The sequence below is a fragment of the Heterocephalus glaber genome, unplaced genomic scaffold (genome assembly GCF_053883595.1).
Source record: "Heterocephalus glaber isolate CG9 unplaced genomic scaffold, H.glaber_assembly_v1.0 deba00001687, whole genome shotgun sequence".
Lineage (NCBI taxonomy): Eukaryota > Metazoa > Chordata > Mammalia > Rodentia > Bathyergidae > Heterocephalus > Heterocephalus glaber.
The window spans coordinates 17,682,458-17,695,272 of record NW_028258412.1 but is presented as its reverse complement, the minus strand read 5'-3'; positions in this window follow the sequence as shown (position 1 = coordinate 17,695,272).

The following is a 12,815-nucleotide window of genomic DNA, read 5'->3' as shown; positions in this document are numbered from 1 at the left end:
CCTGGACTGGAGAGAACAGGGATTCCATTTTTGAGGTTTGAAGAATCCTAGAATTCAGAGGCTGGGCTCAGCCTGGGAGAGAAACCAATTTGAATCCAATTGAATCCCCTATCCGTCCCTCCCTCCCCTCAAAATCCTCAGCTCCTTGGCACAAGTTACTGAACTGCGTACATAGCTCACAGCACGTTTGTATTTGAATGAACTACGCAGCAAATCAATAAAGTGTTGGCTTTTTGTTTACATGGTGAAAACTTTGAGATCCAATGAATGCCCTCAATGGAAAAGATGCTTCTTCAGTTTTTTTCTCTCCCCAAAATCAGGATGGTAATTCTCCTGTCCTCATTCTCATGTCTATACAACTGGCTAAGAGAGGGAAAGGAGAAAGAGAAAAGAAGCCACATGTAAGACTCAGGGTTTTGTTATTTTCTTTTGCACAATACACCACACAGATGGTGTGGTTGACTTATTTTTAACTGGGTGTTTGTGTGAATGAGCCAGGCTGGTCAGTTATTTGAGCAATATTGAGATCAGAAGCAAGATGATCAAAGGCACCAGAAGTAACCACTAATTTGACCGAAGAAACCCCACAATAGCTAGGCAAAGATGCCTGTTTGGATTGTGCAAAGACGTGATTGGCCTCAAAGTCTGGTGTCCATTCTGAGAACACAACCAAAGTGAATCAGGCTCAGTTAATACCCCGACCATGGAAACAGCTGAATCCTGACCTTTCAATCTGCCAGCTTAGCCTGTTGGAACCAGTTGTCAGGAAAGCTTGGAGAAAGTGGTGCATGTGGGTACAGGGGCTTGGGAGGCTGAGAAGCTAATGGTTGGGAGTACAGCTAGGACTGTTGACTTTAATGATCCAGCCTGCGGACCACGCAGGAGTCTAATTATTTTCTAATCAACTGACTACAAAGTGGTCTGCTCAGTTGTATGAATTTTGTTCCTTATTTCTTGGAAAGTGGGATATCTATTTCAACTCTCTCTGTGTACATCCATGGAGGTCTTGGTAGAACTGTTATGGGTTGAATTATGCCCCACCCACCAAAAATAAGATATTTTAAAGGCCTAACCCCTAGTACTCTGGAATGTGAAACATGGCCACACAAAAGGTATGTTCCATATACACTGCTACCTCCATTCACAAATTTAATTTGTTCCAGATGCCAGAAAAGATGGCCACGTTTGTGTTTGTGTGGGGAAGATGGCTGCAGTTGTGTTTGTCACCTGACGCAGTTTGCAAGCAAAAACAAAATTTTGCCAAATGCTTTTGTTTGGGGACTAAATTGTTTGCAAGCAAAGGTATTTGTGAATGGAGGTGCCACTGACTTTATCAAACACCTTTAGAAAATACTCCATAATATCATCTTAGAAAACAAAAAGGGACATTAAAGCACCTTAAAGAAACTGAAAAGTCCTGCAGCTGGCAAATATCTTTACGAACAAGGCAGCGTGTTCCAAAGATCTTTGAGGACGGAATACTTTTGGATAAAATGCCTATCTACTTCCCATGAAACTAGGCTTCCGTGAACACTACTTTGGGATATTCAACCATTTCATCTTACAGATAGAGAGGCTGGGAATTCGAGAAACAACCTCCTGCCCCAAGTCACACAATGGCAGAATCTGAATTCTAATGAACTTACCTCAAGATGGTGGTCACATACTATAGACCATGTGCCCGAGTGGAGAACAACCACCTCTGCTGTTGATTGACTTTGTGACCTCAGGAAGTCTCTTCCTCCAGGGCTCCAGATCTGGAAGGTCTGGGTCTGGGCCAGGTCTCTGTCATGGACTGTGTGTTTGTGCACCTTCAAAAGTGACCTGTGACAGCTTGAACCTCCAGGCCAATAGGGTTTAGAGATGAGTCTCTGGGGAGTAGTTATGTTTAGATAGGGTTGTGGGGGTGGGGATCCCACATGAGGAGAGGAAGAGACCAGAACCTCCTTTCTCTCCATCCATGGTGCTTTATCCCTAAGGCAGGAAGCGGCCATTCAGCAGAACCTAGCCACACGGGCACCTGAGCTTTACAGTCTGGACTCCAGAATGACAGAGACATAAATTTCTGTTGTTTAAGTCACCTGAATGCAGTGTTTTGTGATGGCACCTCAGCAGACTGAGAGAGTCACCTCCAAGATCCCTTCCAGCACGGACATTATATGACTATTGATCTCACCTGTATGTGGCTAAAAGACGCAATCTATCCTTGGATGGGAGCGTCTATCCTAAGGGCCAAATGATTATTTTGGTCAGTGATGTATTACACTCCCCTTGTCCATTTCTTGTCTTGGCCCTGTCAGCGAATTCAGCACTGAGTTAATGTATGTGAAAGTGCTTTGTAAATGGCCAGGCCTTGTCCAAATAAAAGACACTTATTTTTATGCTGTTTGGGTTGGAAGCATCACAGCCAGCCTGAAGGGGAGTGTGCCTGTAAAACACATTGGCCATGAGGACAGACTAGTTGTGTAAGTGGTCGGTGTGCATAATGTACAAATAACGTACAAGTAATGTCCGCGTGTGTTAGTTCCATCTAAGTGGAAACTTAAGAATATTTGAGCAATACATTTCAAGGTGTGAGCTCTGGAGGAGAGGACCAGATCCATCCCAGCTGTAATACTCAACCTCTGTGTGGTCTTGAGTGAGTAACTCATCCTCCCTGTGACCTGGTTTCTTCTTCCAGAAAATGGGTACAGTCATCCTTCACTATCCTTGGGGAGTGGATCCAAGGCCCCCACAGATACCAAAATGTGCAGAGACCAGGGCCCTTAGAGAAAATGGTGCAGTGTTTATGTGGGAACCGTGCACATCCTCTTGTAAACTTTAAGTCATCACTAGAGGATTCATATTCTCTAACACAACGGCAGTGCAAAGGAAATAGTTCCTGTACTGCTTTGTTTAGGGAATAAGGACAAGAAAAAAGGTCAAATTTGTTCAGTACAGACACAGATTTTTTAATACTATTTTTGATCCAAGGTTAGTTAGATCTATGGGGTTTTTGTTTTTTTTTTTAGTATTTTTGATCCAAGGTTAGTCGAATCTGTGGATGCGGAAAGTGCGGGTGCAGAGAGTCGACTTCATGACACTCATCCTGACTCAGAGTTGGTGGAAAGATGAAACAAAGCACGGCCTGATCAGCTCACAACTATGGACACCAGTCCTGCACAGGCAAATACAGCTTACAAGCATTTTATGTCTGGAGCATGTGCCAATGTCACGTGCCGCTGTTGTTTTTCCTTCTGTATTTTACAGGCTGCTTTGTTCCTTGTGGTTTGGCGTGTGTTCCCCAAGGAAGCCACCAGAAACAAGGAACAGACGATGCCATCTTGGAAGCACAGCATGGAGCACTTCGGGTCTGGAAGTTGTCTGAAGGGCTCCAGCCCTGCATCCCCTCTTCAGCAGCTTATAACCACCGCTGGCAACAGACGCTTAGGGCTTTCAGACATTATCCACAATGATCAGGATTGCATGTTTCATCCAACAGGCCAAAGGAGTGGTCTCACCCTGATGAGAATTAAACTTTGCTCTGTGGGAAAATTAAGAATATGAAGAAATAGTGGCTTTTCAGGCCACATAGACCTCTCTGTCTCGGGTTCTGTCCTTGGCACGCTACTGGGGAGTTTGCTGGAGAAGGGAAACATTTGAGTCCATTATTTTAAAAGCTGCAGAAAATAGACTCCGGGAAAAAAAATCGTGCATTGGCCACAGGAACTTAATGGGCCATTTTTATCTCTGCCTCCTGCCTGGCTGAGGGTGGTGGGAGCCATATTCTCAGCTTGCAAAAAAATGTCCTAATGAAGTGTTTGCATGATGGAGAGTTAATGGAACTGGGAGCCCGAGGTATAACAAAAGGGCCTTAAAAGAGGGGTGGGGTATAATTTATTAACAGCAATATATAGAGCAGGGAGTCTGCAACATTTATGAGAAAAGAAAATGGGACCTTTCACAAGATCCAAGGCTTCTGCCTGCCGCAGGATAGAAAGATCTGGGTGCCTTGCTTTTCTCCCTTAATGCTCCCTGCCATCTTCACCAGGGAAGAGTGTTGGGTGTCTAAGTTCAGTGACTCTACCAAGCCTTCCCCTCCTTCTCCATCAGCTGGAGAAGTCTCTACATAAGAATGTGCAGCGTGGTACTAATGAACTCACATGTTTGTGAGCACCTTTCTCATAGGTGAGGATATTGGCACTCTTGAGAGATGCACTCTGAGATGTGGAAACATAATTTGACCTAGCCTACAGAACTAGACAAAAATGGTGTGTGAGTCTTACTTTGGACTCCTCCTAGGACAAGGAGATGGTATGAACAGTTTATCTGGGGGATGATCTTAGAAAGCCATGGTAAGAAACTGGGAAGATTAGGCAGGAAGAGAAGAAATCCAATAAATCAAATTAGCTATCAAGCCAGTCATCAGTGTAGGCCGCTGGAGCTGAGCCCCCTGGGAGCTCTGGGTGACAGTGTGATTGTCTTTTAGGGTCATCTTGGTTGAAGGCAAGGGAGCTGGGGAAGCTCTATTTACTGGTTGAGAGCTTTTGCTGGAATTTTAACCCCTTGGTACACTTGGCTTTTCTTGCATGGTGCTGAGATCAGTTTTGTGGCCAGGGGCTGCAGAAGGACACTCAGGAAGTCACAGGTATTCTTTAGTCACAGTTAAAGAATATTCTGAAATGTGACTGCTAAGGAGAGATCAGTGGGTCAGCCTCAGCGTCTGCCATGAGATGGTAAATATTCATGGATGTAACTGATGGAAAAGTTTAAGCTTGTGTTAGCTTCAGGCATAGTTGGATCTAGAGGCCGAAGGAGTATTCTCAGGACCTGGTATGTCACACTTCATCTGTGGTTCTTCTTCCTTAAAGTGACGCTGCTGTTATGAAGACTCCCTTTGTGATACTGCATGGACTGCTGATGACTCTCAGCTTATAATGAATTCAGCAATCCTAGTGTGAAAGAACCCTCAGACAATTTCATCGGGACTCCAGGAATTTACCCTAATTAGCTAAGCTCAGCTAGTTAATTGTAATATATTTAGCCATTCATTTAATCTATTTAGGTTCCCCCATTTTCATCTGCACGAGGACTACCTGCAACTACAATCCCTGACTTGTGGATGACCCCCATTCCACTTCCTGCCAAGAATTCACTTCAGGTTCTCTGCACAGTGATGCAAGCTTTATTCAAGCATTTTCCTTGGTCTGGTTCAGTTCCTCTTTCTGGGTAACCCCTCCACTCCTTGCTCAGCATCCTCTTCTGAGTACATGGCCTTCTGATTGCCCTCCATGTGCTAACTCAAACATGTTACCTCTTAACTGAAGCTACTATGTCAGAAATGTTTTGATAACAAGGGACAGAAGATCCAATTAAAATTGCACTAACATGTACGTACTTACACCTCTTTGTATATGCTGACCTACGTGCTTACCTGTGAACACATGTTCATATCACTTGAAAACTCACGAGGCAACTCTGTTTCCTGCCTCAGGGAAATTCCAAATCTCACACACGAACATCTACCCACCCACTTTGGCTTTCTTTGCTTTCCTCCATTGGTCTGACTTGGGTCACATGACCTTCCTCCAGCCAATCAATTGTCCTGGAAGACTCTGACGTTTTGATTGATTGGCCTTTGACTGTCATCTATCTGTTGTCACCCGGGGGACCTTAGTTTCATCAGAATCATTTAAATAAAAAATAGGGGAGGACTGTGGCTAGAAACTGGAAGACCAATTTCTTCTCTACTTCTCTAAAGCATTAATTACATTTTCATTTCTTCTTTTCCTATGCACAGTTGTTATTAAATCAGCATCTAGCATTCACACCACTAACCACATTGACTCTGGTCAGCCTTTCTCTGCTGTACTAGCTACCTCTCATGCTAAATCATGGTTTCTTCCATCCTCCCTACCTTTGACTTTCACACTAGCTTGGGAGTTTGTTGAGGATACTCATGCCCTTATTTTTGATGTCGCTAGTATCTAGCACAGAGTGTGGCATATATTGGGCACACAAAACATATTGAGATACAAGATAAGAAAGAAATAAAAGAAGAAATAAAGGGTTCTGAATTCGGATTCCTGATTCCTTTTCAAGGTAGGAATTTGGACTAGAAAGCTGCAGTGTAACATACTACACATTGATGCTTCACTTTCAACTCAACATGAATTTGAATGAACTTGCATCTTACTTTCCAAATCAGAGTCAGCACTCCAGATCCTCTACTTTGTGTTCTTTGACCTCATGACAAATGTGTGTCTTGATGTCTTCCCAGAGGTCTAATCTGGTGGCTGTAGACCTTGTGTTTCAGAGCACCCATGAGCTCTCTAAAATCGTGTAAAATGTTTATGCTTAAATCTTTGTGGATTGACTTGAGGAATTGGGTCCCTACATATCATTAGATTGACCTAAAGTTTCAAGATGACAATTGGTAATTGTTTGGAACCAATTACAGAGGACCTAAAATGAAAATCATTTCAGAATCCAAGAACCCATCGTTTGATGGGATGTGATAAGGGAAGCTTGCTTCTCCAGCAGGGACCCAAAGGAAGGGTCAACATCAGCGCATAATCTTGTTTTCTCCTATGTTATTGGGTTATAATAGGACTTAGTCACACTTAAGGAGAAAAAGACTAAAGATCCACTGTTTTCCTTTCTCCTAGACCCTCTTCTGGTCTTAGCCAACTCCTCTGCAAGACTGAGTGGTCATTCATTATATCTGCTCAATAATTTCCAGCTATTAAAGCCTTTTCACCTAAGTTGTTCAATTTTGTCTTGTTACAAAATTCTAGCTTTGGAGTCAAGATTTGCCTAAGTAAGAATTCCCTTGACTTCAGAATGACCTTGGCTCTTGACTCTTTGAGGTCTCATTTTCTACCATATCCACTAGGAAAGTATTCAGCTGCAAGTAAAAGAGAACTTAATAGGTGGTTTACATATATATTTTTCTGGGCCAGGGAATTTAGCTCAGTGGTGCTGCCACCTGCCTTGCAAGCGCAAGGTCTCAAGTTTGATACCACAGTGTTACAGTGTAGGTGGTTATTATGTTGATTCGGCTTTTTGATGCCATCATAGATACAGCATTGTTTATCTTTCTTTGCTTTATGGGACTTTTGTCCTAGTGCTTGTTGCCTCCTGGAGCAAAGTGGATGCTGAAGCACCAAACACGTGCCTAAGTCAGAGTAAAACAAGAGGGACTGAAGGAGAGTTGTACCAGCTGTGTCTTTCCCTTGCTATCTAGAAAGCAGAGTTTTCCTAGAGCCATTTTCTTCTGCAGACTCTATTTCCAGATTAGATTAAATTCTGAGATTTTGGGTGGGCATGAATTTTAGGGTTGGGTCCTATTCCAGCCATGGAAGTCAGCTTTACTTTCTTTCTTTCTGGAGTCTCTGTCCTCATGAGAAGAAAGAACATTTCCTGTTGGCTTTGCTGATGTATTCTTTGACATACTAGGTTCTTGTTGCATATATGCAATAAATTGCACCTCGAATAAAATCAGGATTCTGTTAGCAAGGAAAAAGAGGAGAAGGGATCCTTGAGTAGGCAGATCTTCAGGTCTGTTCCAGTTCTCAGATTCCTGCCTCCCTTAGGTCCCAAGTGTGTTATGAGTTGCAGTCCTGACACCGGCCCCCCCTCCCGCCCCGTATCTCAGGATTTGACTTTACTTAGACTAATGGTATTTACAGAGATGACCAATTTCCAGGGGTCTTTAGGATGAGCTTTAATTGGATGTTTTGGTGTCCTTATGAAAAGGAGGAAGGAATTTGGGACAGACACACACAGGGCACCATCACCTGAAGAGGCAGGCAGAGAGGTGGAGGAGGCATCTCCAAGCCAGAGAATGCCAAGGAGGCTGCCCAGCAAACTACTGGCCAACCCTGTGGAGGGCATGAAACCAGCCCTCAGAAGAACCCAACCTACCAACACCTTGATCTTGGACTTCTACACTCCAGAACTAGGAGATAACACGTTTCTGCTTTTAGGCTTTGCAGTTGGTGGTAATTTGCATGCAAATCTAGCATGCAAACACAATACCTCTGCAAAACACATTCACTTTGTAGGGAAACAGGAAACTGATTTCAGAGCCTCAAGCATACAATAGGCTCATGTGCCACATGGGCTAGGTGGAGGGAGGAGGTGGAGCACCGACCCCATGGCTGGGAGCATTTCGTCCACGCATCGGGAGAACTGGGCATGGGCTTTCCTCCCTTGCCTACGTCTAGGGGCCCTGATCTTGCGCCTCTCACCTCTGTGGCCAGTGAGGCCCAGGATCCCATATGTTTGTTGTTGCTTGTGTTACTGAATATCCATGAAATGCAAAATGGCACCGTGACCTAATGAGGTATTAACCCTGCCTCATTACTACTTGTCAACCGTGAAAGCAGCCTTTCTTGGCTAGGGCCATTTCAAGGAGATTTAGGAAATATTTGAGACTCCAGAAGAATAGCTTGAAACCAGGAGCCTGGCAAATGGACCTCAGAGAGTTAGGGATCAGAGAAGGAGACCAGGAGCTACCCGGATCATACCGGATGCCCCTACTGTGTCTTCTACCGGGCTAAGGCCTCCCCAGTGCTGGAAGAGTGAAGACTCAGAGTTCACACATCTGTCATCCAAACGTCTAGACAGATGTGCCTGTCTTACAATGGACCCTTGCTACCTCAGAGCTACTATATTTTTTTATTGTGATTTTTTTGTGTTGCTTTTTTTCTTGTGATTTTTGGTAAAGTCAAAAGATGACTTGGGTGAGGGAAAATCTAATAGCTGTTAGCCTGATTCCCCTGAGCTCTTTGCTCTTCAGAGAATAGGGAAACAGGAGTAGATTATTCAAATGGCCACTCTTTATTGCCAGCTTTGTGTTACCCACTTCATATGTCTTTTCCCAATCTTTCCACCCAAGCCCTCTAGGGTGGGTGTTTTTGGCCTCTGAGGAAACAAAGGGGCAGAGAAGTTAAAAGGCCCACCTGTGTTCCACAGCTGCTGGGAAGTGGCAGTCCTAGGATTTGAATCTGCTCTCATGCCATCAAATGTCACGTTTTTGCCATGACACCGCCCTGGACCCCCTGTTCTCTAAGCACCTTGGTCTTTATCATCCCCAGGGGTGAAAGGTCAGGGGTCCTGGTGCCCTAATCCTAGTCTGGTTTTTCTAGGAGGGCTTTTGATCCCCTTGTGTGTCCACCAGGACCTGCCCAGTTGCTGGGAGGTCAGCGTCCCCACTACCTGCGGATGCCAGAGGCCAGCAGCTGTGTGGGCTGTGACTGTAAAGCAGTTTGATGATGTGTTAAGTGTCACTGCTTAATGAGCTGCAGGGCCAAACACTCAAGGTAGGGGCCAGGGAGGCCGGCATGGCCCCAGACACATGGCCCTGCCCAAGTTCAATAGTAAATGTCACGACCAGGGTGGGTCTGGAGCCCCACGCCCCAAGAACTCCAACTTCCTGTGCTCCACTGGCTTAGGATTAATCCTCTCCCGGCTCAGCAGCTTGCTGGACTTCCTCCTGCATCCTTCCCACCTCGTCTGTTCTCTGGACTGTCACTGCCACAGGAGGTCCCCGCTCACAACAGCACAACAGGGCAGAGCAATTAAGGCCAGACAGGGAGAATTAAACCCAACAGAATTTCCTCCAACACTGGAGCAAGCTCTGGGGCCTCACTTTGGAGGGAACACTGGGAGGAGAGACTGACAGGGGAGAGGGAAGGAGAAAAGAGACAAGAGGTGCAAGAGGTGCCTGACTTTCCCAGAGCTACTGCACTCAGGGAAGACGGAAAGGGCAGAGAAAGGGAGAGCAGCAGAACCAGCCACCCATTTGGTTGCTTCTGTGTCCAACGTTGACCTTGGTGTTTGGAGCAGGAGGGCAAACCAGAAATGAATTGGTCCTCAGTTGGCCCTTGGCATGGGACTCTCCTGGTTGCTGCCGTCATTTCGCAGTGGGGAAACACAGGCAAAGGAGCCACCTGCCTGGATGCCCAGTTTCCTAATCTGTCAAGTGGAGATTGTATGGGTAGCTCTCTCTAAGGGTTTGGGGGGCCAATAAAGGATATAATTTATACATAGTGAACATTTATTATACGTAGTAGTTGTTCGTGAAAGTTAACATAACACATATAAGGACCTCTGTGTGTGCCTGTTGAATGAATAATTGTAGCTTGCACTTATTTTTATAAACACTTTATGTATGAACATTCAATTCTCACAAATAAATGAGGAAGTCATTATGACCATCTTTTTCTTTTTCTTTTTTTAATATGGTACTGGGGATTGAGCCCAGGGCCTTCACACTCAGCTACATGTCCAGGCCTTGCATACTTTTTATTTCAAGACAAGGTCTCTCTAAGTCATTAAATTACCCAGGCTGGACTTGAATTTGCCATCTCCTGCCTAGAGCTCCCGAAGTGTTGGGATTATAGGTATGTGCCACCATCTTGGCTGGATCTTCTTGTCTTTAGAAATGAGAAACTGAGGCATTTCGAGATTAAGCTGCTTCCTAAAGTGACACAGCTATGAAGTAGCATGGGTGGGATCTGAACTCAGGGAGTTCAGCTCCAGAATCTCTGTACTTCAAAGCCAAACCGAGCCTTCTGATATTGTAGGGGAAGAGAGAAGGAATAAAAAGAAGTAATTATACCTTCTGCATCTAAGAACTGAGACTGGGTCAGCAGGTCCTTGAGAATCTTTTAAAAGAATTCCATTCAGTGCCACTAGCTGCCCTGGGCTGGATGTGGATATGCACACTCGCACACACAAACACACGCTTGTGTGCGCGCACTTGGGCCCCGCTGACCTCCAGCTGCTCCCTCTGCATGCCTTGCAGCAGAGGCCATTTCCTGGAAGGGTGGATGGAACTGCTGTGTGGATGCCTGAAGCGCAGGCTCTGACCCCTGCCACCCCAGCTCCATCCCAGGCTGCCCCCCTTCCCCCTTCTCCCTCACTCCAGGGCCTGGGGCAAACACGGCGTCCAATTTGTTACCTACACAGAGGGTCAGGGCCTGGCTGGCCCCTGCACTTCTCCCAGCGTGGGTCACTTGGCTGTGGCTGGCTTGTTTTTTCTGTTCTTTGAAAGAGTGAATGGGGGCTGGAGAGGGAACTGGGACCAGACGGTGACCTTTGGCTGGAAGAAATTCATGGGAGGTGGTGTTTTCCTGGAGGCCCGAATAGGTCTCAAAGCCATCTAGACACAGTGGGAGCATTTTCATGGAGAACTCGGAGTCTACCATAGAGGACAGGAAAGGCAAGGTGTACCTTTTATGCTAACTGAGGTACAAGGACAGAGCACCAGGTGACACAGAGCGCTTGGTGTGACCATGTCTTCTCACCAAAGTGCTCATAAACATCAGTGAATTTCAGATGGAATGGAATTCCCAAGTCAACTGGCTTAAATTCAAGGAGAACTTGTGGGAGAGGTTCTAAACTTGAGAAACTGAGCTACCAAAAAGGAATGCTACCAACTGGGAGAGTCCAACCTCAATTCCAATGTCTGCATTAACTGAAGGTGAAAATAAATACATGGATCCCAACAAGTGTAAGAAAAATCATGGTGTTTAGGAGAGGATATGATGTAAGGCAATAGTGAATCAGAGACCCAGAGAGGTTTACATGAATCCATTGTCGCCATATTGGAAAATCTGTCCACCTTGCCTGGATTGCCCAGGTTTGTTGAGAAAAGTCAGACATCCAGATTTCTATTCTGAATTTTAAATGTTGGCTTAAGGGAAAATAGAACGTTGGGCAAGCCAAACAAAATAAACGTCCAGGCCAGGTTTAGCCTGCGGGCCTCTAGTTGCTGACATTCAACACTTTGTCTCCATTGTTTCCCAGGTAGAGAAATTGAAAAGCACAGAAGGAAAGTGGTGTATCTCCTTAGGGTCACATAAAGGAAGCATATGGCAGAGCCAGGACTCAAAATTCAGATCTTCCATGTCACAGCCCCTCCCCCCACTTTGTAGGCTCCCTGGAGACAGATGCTTGAGCTTCCTTCTCCATTGTCTGTCCTTCTCTAGAGAAGGCCGTTAGTTATTCAAGCCTTGGTCCTAGGCATGGCTACTTCCTACTTGTGGAGATTTATGTGAGAGTCAGTGTTTTGGGGACTCCTCTCTTCCTCACCCCTTGATTTTCCTCACCCTTTAATTCTGGGCTTGGCCATATAACTTGGCTTTTATCAGATGCCATGCAAGCCAAGACCTGAAAAGCACTGGCTAGTTACATATGGAGGACAGCATGCAGGACAGCACAGTTGTCCCAACCAAGGCCGTTCTAGAGCAGCCAGTCCCTAGCCAACCCCCAGTTGAATGCACCCTCAGAATCAAGACAGCCCTAAAACCAATGAACTCTACCATCCAGAATTCTCATAAATTCGTGAAAAAGTAACACATCGTTGTCATTTTAGACCACTAAACTCTAGGGCTTTGTGTTACACAACAAAGCCTGATTGATACAAGTAGAAAGAATAAAGATTATTCATTTGGTCAATAAATAGCCCCACTATTTGCTGAATATAGTCTTCAAATACACACCAAATATTGAACCTATTCTGTTTCCTCAATATTGATTTTATTTTATTCTATTTGTTTTTATTTCTTGAGACAGGGTCTCACAATGCAGTTCAGGCTAGCCTTGAACTCACTATGTAGCCCAGGCTGACCTTGAACTTGCAGTGATCCTCCTGCCTCAGCCTCCTGAGTGCTGGGATCACAGGCATGCACCACCGCCCCAGGCCTCCATATTGATTTTAATCTCCAACCTTTGCGTAGTAAAACACAGATGTTGAACTTTCCTTTGAACACAATCATTTCCCTCTGTTTGCTAGGCAGTGTATTTCTGGTTCCTCCACCTGTTAT